At 38.2% G+C, this 11,925-nt stretch overlaps 1 long non-coding RNA gene across 1 annotated transcript; it reads left to right on the top strand.

The window, feature by feature from the left end:
* Nucleotides 1-3,892: 3,892 nt before the first annotated feature.
* LOC115429414 (uncharacterized) lies at nt 3,893-11,528 on the top strand. The gene is made up of 3 exons (XR_003936779.1): nt 3,893-4,492; nt 11,209-11,210; nt 11,514-11,528. It is a non-coding gene; the product is annotated as an uncharacterized LOC115429414 (long non-coding RNA).
* Nucleotides 11,529-11,925: the final 397 nt, after the last annotated feature.

Raw genomic sequence — 11,925 nt, 5'->3', positions numbered from 1 at the left:
TATCCACCGCTTTTATTCAATCTAATAATGTTTTAACTTACATGCTTATTTTTAATTAAGTCCAATAGGCTGGTAAGTCAGTGGACTAGTGTATTCTAACTTGCATTGCTTCAGGCTTTAGTTTACATCTATGATGCTTCATTCTCCTTAGCAGCAGCAGCAGTGTTGCATTTTTTACTGAATACTGCCTCGTGTTCCCCATACGCGTGAATTTGAACCTCTTGTTCAAATGCAGTGAAATAACTGGCACACTTGTTGTCAGTGGTTGCTATGGTGAATCCAGGTATTGGGGCTCCATCGATGATGCCTTTTTTTTGTGGTTCGTGCATACGCCTAACTCAGGGTAAACGTACTCATTCGACTGAACTAACTCAAAGCCACTTTTCTGGAACCAGATACCCAGAGTTTCTCAGCTTGCAGTAAGTCAACTCAGAGTTTAGAATTAGACACAGAGTTTGTTGAACCCGCTTTCTGGAACAAGCCCCAGGTTTTCAGGTTAACATGTGCACCAGCAGCAAACCAAAACTTTTTATGAGACTGTACTCCTAGTCTTTTGTCCAGGCACAACAGCCACCCTGGTGCAAACACAGATGACTCTGCACAGGACTCACTGCTTTGGGCCAGACCACTGGACAAAAGTTTACACTAGTCAAGACAGTCAATGATTTAGGCTGTTCTCTGGGCTAACAAAGATTTATACCACCCAAGACTGACAATGTTTTGGGATGGGAACAACATGGGTCCTGGAGGCAAAGTTTTAGACTGCTCAACACTAACAATCGTCTGGGCCAGAAAACCAGTCAAAGACTTACACTGATCAGGACTGACAATGAATTGGCACAGATCACCTAGGTAAAAGCTTACACTGTTCTGGGTGTTGGATGGAGACCAAAAATGTATACAACTCAAGACATGCGCTGCTTTGGGCCATGGGCACCTGGCATCCTCAGTACAAAGACTTATGCTTCTCAACACTGGGAATGCTCTGGGCAAAGACTAACACTGTTTTAGATAAACAAGACTTTAGACAGGGAACAGCAGATTTCCTGGGTGCAAACAAAGATGTCCACTACTCAAGGGTTGTTTAAAAAAAAAAAAAAGAGGCCAAACAATACATATTTATATCGAAACAGAAATAAAAGGGGCAACTGGAAGCAAGCAAGTTTTTTAAACACAGAAATATAACGTTCATCTGTTGTCATCAAAAAATAGAAGCAAATTATAATACAGTCATATCCATTTCACTGACAGTAAACACTATAAAGGGGATAAAACTAAAATTCACATTCACATCAAAGGATTAAGAATAACAACAAATCATCATTAACAACATTTTGAATGAGTAAACTTCAACATTTCACTGGAAAATCATACATAGTTTCTCAGTCTCATCAATTTTTTTTTAAAAGTTTTTCAGTCTATAGATTTATCCATTACAGAAACAATTATTTTTCACTTAAAAGTCATCAAATGAATGTAATGCAGTAGAACTTACAAAGTGCCGAAAAAAAGCTATCCCCTTAAAAGTCCAAGTCATTTTTCTTTCATACTTTTATCAAGACAAAAGAAATTTAACACTTTAAAACTGGACGTGTCATCGTGCGGCACACCCTATGCATATGCAGTTTGGATGACTTCAGCTATTTCACTGTTTGTGCAATTAGAAAAATTCCACTGGTTCCTGAAACCTGAGACGTTATGCTTTATAGGCTTTATTGGGTCATTATGGTAATTTCACTCCTATCTGTACTAGAAGCTGAAGAAGAAGCCATTTTAGCAGTAATATAACATGCAGTAATCTGTAAATGATTGCTAAATTTTGAAAGATTTGGAAAAACAAAGTGCTCTGGAAAGATGGGTAAATGAACTCACTAACAACATATTTTCTAACCTTTTAGTCAGTCAAAATAAGAAAAAAAAAAAAAAAAGTCCAGGCGGACCATTTTAGACTTAGGGTTTTAAGGGTTAACTGATAAGTGAACTCAATAAAAGTAAACCTTCTTCTTTCCTTCAGCAAGTAGATTCAATGACACATAACATTATTTTGAGTCAGACATTAGTCAAACATGTTTCAAACATATCATAATGGACTAACCAGTCACTGAAACACAAATAAACACCTGAAACATTAGATGCAAATGCCAGACAAGACTATGTTGTGCTCAGACGCAAAACTTTAAGAACATGCTTTTGTATGTTATATAAGACACACAAACCTTTTAATGTTTAATTACTTATAAATCAACCAGGCAAGGCCAGAGTCCAAAGTAAACATGTAGAAGCAGCTGTAGCTGTTATTCTGCAAAAAAAACAAAAAAACAAAAACTGGTCAGTTGAGCTAAAATGTAGAAATATTTTAATCCAGGTTTAAAAATCTTTCTTTCCACATACTGATGAAGGAAGTCATAACATTATATCCTTATCACATCATGAGTCTTATTGCAATTTAAGTCTCTAGGAATGTACATTGCTTAAATTATTTCAATATATATATATTTTTAATTGCTTTATTCTCTTCTGCTATGATTTTTATCTACTCTGTACTCTTGTCTAATTATGTTTGAATATTTGATCTATCATTGTTGAAGCACTTGTTTGTTTCCTTCTGGATGTTCCTCTTATGTATGTAAAGTACACTGAATTTGCTGTATTAAATATCTTACATATGCAATTTTGCTTTGCCTTGCCTTAAAATGGGGGCAGGTTGCAATTCCCTGAACAATTAGCAGACATAATACATTTGGTCACTAACTACAACCCACTCCATTCATAGTATCTTTAATAATGCTGAGTCCCAACATAATGAAAGTACATCAGTCTAAAACATGATCATAAAGGCACGTATAGGTGACTAATGTACAGTATGTAACATTGAAACCTCATCTCTTAAAAATTACATTCATCTGCGACAACACCTACATTGCACTTAATTAACTGATGTAATTTTAAAGCAGAGGCAATTGCTGTGAGACAGCAAGGGAAGTTGAACTTCCCCTAACGCAAGCATGCACTTAATTTTATGGCTATGTTGTTCTTGTCAGCTGTTTATCGTTTGCAAATTCCCCCATTGTCATATCAATAGCCTACACTGTTGAATTCCCCATTGACGTCAAGCGACAATGGGTTGTCTATGAGGCAGCACCAAGCTGTTTTTTTTTTTCACTGCAGGGAAGCATGGTGGTCATTGGATAAATGCATAAAATCATCCCACCCAAAACCCTCCCGTGGACTATGGGGCTGAATGGGTCGGTAGACAGGCTAGGATGCTGGACTTTGGATTGGATGAACTGCTCAAAAAGTAGGTATTGGTTGAAGCCATTTTGCCAGAGAGTGATGTTGAATACTGGCATCAGAGCACATTGCACCATAGAGCACCATGCAGATATCAGTGGAAGAGAGATCGTTTGCCAAAGTACCATGACTACAGGGGTTGGACAAAATAATGGAAACACCTTAAAAAATCAACAAAATATAATTTAATATGGTGTAGGTCCGCCTTTTGCGGCAACTACAGACTCAATTCTCCGAGGTATTGATTCATACAACTTGTGAATTGTTTCCAAAGGAATTTTAAGCCATTCTTCAGTTAGAATACCCTCCAACTCTTTTAGAGACGATGGCGGTGGAAATCGACGTCTTACTTGAATCTCTAAAACTGACCATAAATGCTCAATAATGTTGAGGTCTGGGGACTGTGCCGGCCATACGAGATGCTCAACTTCATTAGAATGTTCCGCATGCCATTCTTTAACAATTCTAGCTGTATGGATTGGGGCATTATCATCTTGAGGTGAAGGTGTTTCCATTATTTTGTCCAACCCCTGTACATCAGCTGAAGAGAAAAAGGGTCAAGTCATCCACCAGCAAGTGTGTGTTGCTGTGGTTTTATGGTATAGATCAGTGGTCACCAACCTTTTCTGTGCCACAGACGGGTTTAATGTCAGACAATATTTTCACGGACCGGTCTTAAAGGTGTTGTGGATAAATACAACAAAATAAAATGATATGACCGGCATAAAAATTGGTATTTTCTGAATATAATAATAAACGTGAATCCACTGTGTATGCAGCTTTATTAGCAGCGTCCTCATAACACCACACCAACATCATAACATGAGGAATGGCCTCTAAGGCCCACACTCTCTGGTCATAATGGTAAAGGTTAAACATGCCTTCAACATAAGATGCACCACAAAAACAAGAATAAAGTGAATGACAAAATCAACTCACCATAACGCTAAATCAGTGGGAGCCCTGAGCTTGTTTCTCTGCAACGAGACAGTCCCATCTAGGGGTAATGGGAGACAATGAGACCCGAAGTGTGTCGCTTATGTCCAGTTTATTCCGTAATTTGGTTTTGGTTGCTGTCACTGCAGAAAACCCTGCTTCACACAGATAGGTTGTTGAAAATGGAATCAGGGTTTTCAGTGCTGTTGTGGCGATCTCAGGGTATTCTGACATGACTTTAATCCAGGACACTGGCAGAGTTGTTGTCTGAAACATACTTTTAAGGCCACCGTCATTTGTGATCTCCAGCAGTTGATCTTCTTCTTGCATAGACACACTGGATTCCCCTGGTTTGTTGGCAAATGGGTCGCGGATCCATTCCTTGGCAGTTCATAGGTCTTTTGTGGTTGGGAAGTAGCGTTTGAACTCTTTAAAAAGCAAAGACAAGTGATTGTGCATCAGCTGGGAGAATGAAGGCTTCGGCTCAGTCTCTTCCAAAATCCCCGCTAATGTTTGAAACATGTCAAATATACCTCTGTTCACGTGCTGTCCCCATAAATCCAGTTTGGCTTTAAATTCAGTTACTTTATCTGCCAACTTGAAGACAGTTGTCATTTTACCCTGAAGTGACAGATTGAGTTCATTAAGCAAGTTGAATATGTCACACAAGTTAGCGAGTTTTGCGACCCATTCCTCATCACTGAAATGTGCAGCCAGCGGTGACTTATTTTCTGAGAGAAACCTCTGCAGCGGCTCTTGTAATTCAAACACTCTGGCCAGCAATCTCCCTCGGGATAACCATCTTATTTCTGTGTATAAAAGACGGTGTCTGTGCTCTGCATTCATCTCCTCACAAAGCTGCTCAAAAAGGCGTGAACTAAGGGCATGTGCTTTGATGTGGTTAATAACTTTAACTACATCATCCAAAACACTTTTTAGTTCCGGTGGCATTTTTCTGCAAGCCAGCATTTCCCTGTGAATGACACAATGCGTAGACTCACATTCAGGTGCAACTTCCTTAATTCGAGCAGTTAAACCAGACAGCTGTCTGGTCATGGCAGCAGCTCCGTCTGTGCATATGCCGACACAAAATGACCATTTCAGTTTTCCTGATATATTATCATCCAGCGACTTGAATAGTTCTGCGGCTGTGGTTCTGGTTAGCAATGATAGTGCACATAACATATCCTCATGCACATCCTCCTGATAAACATATCACACATAAACAAGAAGTATTGCTTTGTTGTCAATATCTGTAGACTCGTTAACCTGGAGTGTGTACCACAGTGATGTACTAATCCTCTCCAGCAATTGTGTCTCAATGTCCTCTGCTATTTCCCCAATGTGCCGATTAACGGTGCTAGCCGATAGAGGTACCTGAGCTATCTTTTTAACCACAGCCTCTTCTAGAAGTTCACGGCAAATGTCTTTAGTGGCAGGAAGGATTAATTCTTCACCAATAGTGAATGGCTTCTTAGCTTTAGCAATACGGTTAGCCACCAAGAATGTACTACTACTACCATAATATTTGAAGCCTTTTGGTGTACAATTAAAGCCGTAGGATGTAAGCGTTTTTTTCAGTTGGTGTCATGTGTAAAAAAAGAGCATTAGACTTACTAAAATTTATCTTGTATCCTGAGTAGGTTCCAAATTCTTTAATTGTGTTTAGCAGATGGGATATGGAATTCTCAGGATCAGCAATATATAAAAGTGTCGTCAGCATATAAGGAAATTTTGTGTTCATAGGTATCACACTTCAAACCCTGGATGTTGATGCTGTTCCTTACACATGCGGCCATTGGTTCAATCAAAGGGCACCCCTGCCTAGTCCCTCTAGTTAAAGAGAAAAAGTCTGAGCAATAGCCATTTGTTATAACTGCAGCTGTAGGGGTATTATAAATTATTTTAATCCAGTCGATAAAATTATCACCTGTTTAAAATTTGCGCAAAACAGAAAAAAAAAAGCTCCACTCAACCCTATCAAAAGCTGTCTTTGCATCTAAAGATAACAAGAGAGAAGGATTCCCCTGGTTGTTAAAGCAGTTTATTAACATTCAGGTTCTCCTTTTGTTGTCAGCTGCATATCTCCCCTGTATGAAACCTGACTGATCTGGGTTGATCAATTTAGGGGGGGACTGACTTCAGCCTTCTTGCTAAAAGTTTAGTAATAATCTTATAGTCATGGTCCAGGAGACTTATAGGCCTGTATGATGAGCACTGCAGGGGTCTTTACCTCCTTTATGTAGAACACTAATGTAAGTCAAGTTCATTGTCTGAGGGAGGAGTTGTTTCTTTCAAAAGTTATTCACCATTGCTATAAACAGGCCCGGACTGGCTAGTCGGGAGGACCGGGACAATTCCCGGTGGCCTAGTGTAATATTTAGGCCGCATATTTAATATATATTTAATAATTTTTTTGGGGGGGGGGGTCAGTCATAGCACTGGGTTGATCATGTAATCTGCAACCGCTGTTCCTGGGCCACCACCCCCTCTACTAAGCAAGCTGTTTTTTTTTATTCCTCTTTTTTGCAGACGCACTGTGACCTGACGTAATATGTCCTTGCATACGGGTAGTAGCTCTGTACTGTAGCTGTGTAGCATATACGATCTCTGCTCTGTAGGTTATGTTGATGGTCAGCTGTGTTTGCTGTTTGAAACATGGATAATAGAAAGAGCAAGGGTGGAGCAGAGAAGGCAAGAATTAAAAGGAGGAAAGCTCTTGAAGCAAACACAGCCAAATGTGCCAAAATCAGCAACTTTTTCACAAAAACGACCTCCCGGTTGGAAACAACTAATGAGGACGATGTAATAGGTAAACCACCTTTCAAGCTAGTTAATTATCGAGTCAGTGAATTGTGTGGCATTGTGGTGTGTAACATAACGTTATGCAATTTAAATAATAGTATGATGTGACACCACATAACTTGGAAACTTTGTCTTGTAGCTCCTCAGAGTCAGAAAGAAGATCCAGCACCAGGCACCAGCCATGAGCCTACAAGTCCAGAGTGGGCAGGTAGGATTGTTCATAGAGTGAATATTATTAGAATAAATAGGCTACTATGAAGAATATGGTGTAGGCCTGTTCAATATGAAAGGTGCTCTGAGATGATAGATGATTCAGCACTACATTAATGAAACTGACACGAAGGCTTTGCAAAATAGAAGATTTGTGCTGAGAATTATGACCATTTTTAAAATGTGATTTAGTGTCAGAAGCACAGCCCGGAGCCAGTAGTGATGAGGGGATTGCTCCTGTCAGTATGCAAGGAAAAGGTGAGCTGTTGTTACAGATTGTGTGAACAGGCAAGCATTAGTTCCAGTAAAACCACTTTCTATACCCAAACGATAGTCCTGACCTATTTTATTTTTTATCATTAAAAGTGAGACAGTAAATATACAAAGCCCACAATTGAAAGGCAATAGCATAAAGTAATATTAAATAAGCCAGCATATTTTGCCAATGTAAATATCTTAATTGGTTAAGTGAGTCAAAATGTCTGTAGATATTATTTTTTTTTATTGTGATACAGGTGCTGGTGAGTCCAGGGAAACTGGAGGAAGTGTGAAAGGGAGAGCAGAGTCTACTCAGGGACTGATGACTGAGGGAGCAGCTCAGCAACAGAACCCTGAACCACTAGTCAGAAATGAAGATAACATGTAAGGTTATAATTACATGATTTTAATAATAATTGGTCGTGATCTAAAGTGGGCCGGTCTGAGGTATGAAACTCCAGGGCTGAAAATGAGTCTCAGTCCGACCCTGGCTATAAAGATAGGATTTATCTCAGGTCAAAATTCTTTATAGAATTCCACTGAGAAACTGTATGGTCCTGGGCTTTTATTTAACTGCACTGACATAATTGTGGCTAATATTTCTGCTTCTGTAAATGGTGAATTTAAGAAGTGTTGGTCCTGAGCAGAGACTTTGGGCAACTTAGTTTTACTGAGGTAATCATCCAGTTCTTCCTGTGAGTATCCCCCTTGTGATATGTAAAGATTATTATAGCAATTCAAAATAAGCTTGGTTGATCTCTTTTAGGGTGTAGGTTATTTTATTTTTCCCAAAGATGTATGCTTTGATAGTCTTTCGGGCCTCCTCCTTCTTTATTGATGAGGCTAGTAATTTACCTGGTTTGTTCCCACAATCATATTCCTTTTTTTTGTGATATAGTTCATTTTTTGTATGATCTCGTCTGATATCATAATATTTATTTTAGCTTTGACAGCAATTAATTGTTTCCAATTATCCTCTGTAGGTGGATTTTTATGAATGTTTTCACTTTTACTTTTACAGTTTTCATTGAATATTAATACCATGTCTGATCTGAAGGACGGTTAATCTGATATTTTTCTAATTTAATCAAGTATGTATACCTGAAAACATAGGGGAGTTGGATTGTGACTCCAATGAGTATTAATGGATCCTTGCAATGAATTCAAGAAGGTCTTGCTGTTTTGTTTTGTTTTGTTTTTTTTGTTTTTATTTGAGCAATTCAATTATGGGTGAAAAGTGTTTGTAACGCAAGCGCTATTGAACATGTACTGAGTTAAATATTCATGACAATTGATTAGTAATTGAGCAGCAATTCCTACCAAATCTTTCTTTTTTTAATTTTATGCACTATAATTCATGAGTTAAGTAAGCTGTATTGTGGCTTTACACCGTAAAGCACTCAACAAAATGGATTTTGTCTTTCATTTCCTTATTGTCTGGCAATAAAAGAGAGAGTGGCCATTTTTTGTGCTATTGGATATAGTAAAAGGAAACAATGTGACCAACAATAACGAAAGAAAAGGGGATGGAAGAAGCATTAGAAAGTTAGACTGCGTTTGAAGAGGTCTGAAGTGTGAAAAGAAAATGAGAATGTGTATTGAAGTTTTACAGGCTACCTGGCTCGGCTCTGTGGGATTTACTTGACCCCTCTCATGAATCATAGACTTTTATAGGAGCAGCTCTTTAAACTTCTGCACGGAGAGAAATTTATGATGTGAGAAGATGAAATTCAGAAAACCCACTGTAGCTTGGCGCTTTCTGTTTATGCATGTGTGGAGCTGTCTGCATGTAAATGTTCGCATTTATATGTGTGTGTGTGTGTGTGGTTGTGTGTGATACTGTGTCCTGGGAAAAAAAATGTATACAGGGTTGAATATGCCAAAGTCTGGTTCCATCTCTAAAACAAAAACATTTGCGGGTGTTTTTAGCCCCTAAAAACTTAAATATGTGCAGTTAAAAGCCACATAATAATAATCATAATTACATGCAATAATATTTTTGCACATTTATTTATGTATATTTCTTTTACTTATATTGATAATATTTGCCGAGTACATTTTGTACAAATTGCTGTTCTGATTGTTTTTATAAAGTGTTTTAATATGAACATTTGGTGTGTGTGTGTGTGTGTGTATATATATATATATATATATATATATATATATATATACATACACACACATATATATATATATATATATATATATATATATATATATATATATATACACACATACATATATATATATATATATATATATATATATATATATATACACATACATACAGTATATAGTTAAAAAATTGCTTGAGTTTACATTTTGTACTGTTGGATCTTAAGAAGGTTCTAAGTAGTCCAAAAAAAATTGGAGTAAGCAATTTACTGAAAACAGTTAAACTGAAATAGACTGTTCAGTAGCTGATCAAAAGTGTAGGACCACAGCCATTAAAAGCCAAAATCTGCGCAAAAATGTGGATTCAAAGGGCCTCAGTCAGAAATGTGCGTACACTCAAATCTGTGCTTAAACTCTACGTACGATCATTTGATGCACAAATCTGGGATTCATCAATATTTTCTTGCCCAAATTTGTTCTTACACTGTGAACACATTTAGAACTGCCTCAGATAATGCATACGCACAAATGAGGAAGGCCGAACTGACTTAGAAAATGCAAACACATACCTTTAAAGTACATGCAGGGCATATAAAACCACATTCATTTAAAAGATACATGTTACTGACTTGACTTCTTCTGTGATTTATTGCCTCTCAGGTTTTCCCAGGATCATCACAGGTTTTCCATAGATCAACTCTGGACCTGCTGCTGTAGTCCAGGGATTAAAGTTTTCCGTCACCACGACGGATTTCTGTCAAATGGAAAAATTGAGGGGGGAAAAAAGTCATATTGAAGTAACTTCTCCACGTGTTTCGCGGAGTCCAGTCGGCACCGCGATCCTGTCCTGGGTCTGCTGTCCTGAATCTGCAGGTGTTTAACACAGGCACGTCACACACAGGGGGCTGATAGGTTTAACAGTGATGATAATAAGATGACTTCTTTATTTTTATGTTGGGAGGAGAGATTGATGACTATTTATCTTTGGAAGGAAATGCTGCTCATTATGTGCCTAAGAAACACATGGACAAGTTCAGCTTTACCGAAGTTCAGCCTCCAGACGCTAACTTTAGTTTAGTGCTAACAAGTAGCTTTCATTATGAAAGAACCACAGCGAAAAGGTAAGAAGACAGAACTGATCTACATGGACCTTCATGTTTGGGTTAATAGCTTATCTCCTCTTGCCGGTATATGACTAGTGTGTGTGTTTGTGTGTCTGTGCCCTTCCCGTGCGTGCGGCTGTGCGCGCCGCGGCCTTACGTGGTTACGCGCCCGACTGCATAAGTGCTTTATTTTGACCCGTTTAGCATCTTATTTCTATCTGTGTGGTACAGTATGAAGATAAAATTGAATGAATGAGTAACACCCTTGATATTTGCAAAGCCACTGTTTTTTAAATACCCTCAGAGAGTATCTGTAACGGAATATAATTTCTGTTTCAGTTGACGTAATTTCAGTTGACGTAATTTCTTCCAATCAAAAGAGAACATGATATTGGTGGGAGGGGGTTGTGGACGCAGGTTTGACGACGTACAGATTATTTTGGCTAGCATATACGACATCATGGACACGTTTGTAGAGGAGGTGCTGAAGTGGTAACTATTGAGAGATTGCGTGAAAAATAGATGGAGGTGGGCATGGCTTGATGATAAGGGAGACGATGGAACTCCACTTAGATCATGGTGGAAAAAAATGAAAGCAGCCTGGTGCGTGCATGTGCGGTAGTTTGCCACAAGAAAATTCTGTATGGTTCCAATGGTAAAAAGTCCTGATCCGCCATCAATCTGAGAAGCGTGAAGATTAGTTGGTTAGGGTTACATTTACACAGACATTTTCCCCAAAATTCATGTGCTGTTGGAGTTATGTTTTGAGGAGTTCCTAAATTGTTAAATAAAAAGTTTTTCACTCATTTTTTGCAGTAAGTTTTCTTCTAGTTATTTTCACTTGCTTCAAAGGTTTCATACCCCTTTAAAATTAACCAGAGAGCACCAAAATTGACCTGAAGCTTTCAAAATTTTCTGGGGGAGGACCCCCAGACCCCCCACCAATACCACTCATGACATTTTTTTCTATCCATGTTACTAATCTTCTACATCTGTACACTCTCCCATTCAGTGTGTTTTACAGTATTGCCAAATTTGACTATATAAACTTGTACGCTATAGTAGTATTGTATTGCATCATTTTTAATAGTGGCCAATGATTTTGACCAGAAGAAAATTTTCAGTCAGATGAAAAATTTTTGCTTTAATCCCTGCTGTAGTCCTGCCTTTCTCCTGCCTTCATAGCCATCACTCACTTATCCATATA

The sequence above is a fragment of the Sphaeramia orbicularis genome, chromosome 12 (assembly GCF_902148855.1).
Source record: "Sphaeramia orbicularis chromosome 12, fSphaOr1.1, whole genome shotgun sequence".
Lineage (NCBI taxonomy): Eukaryota > Metazoa > Chordata > Actinopteri > Kurtiformes > Apogonidae > Sphaeramia > Sphaeramia orbicularis.
Note: the sequence above shows the minus strand (reverse complement) of the source record. Positions and strands in the feature narration are given on the sequence as shown.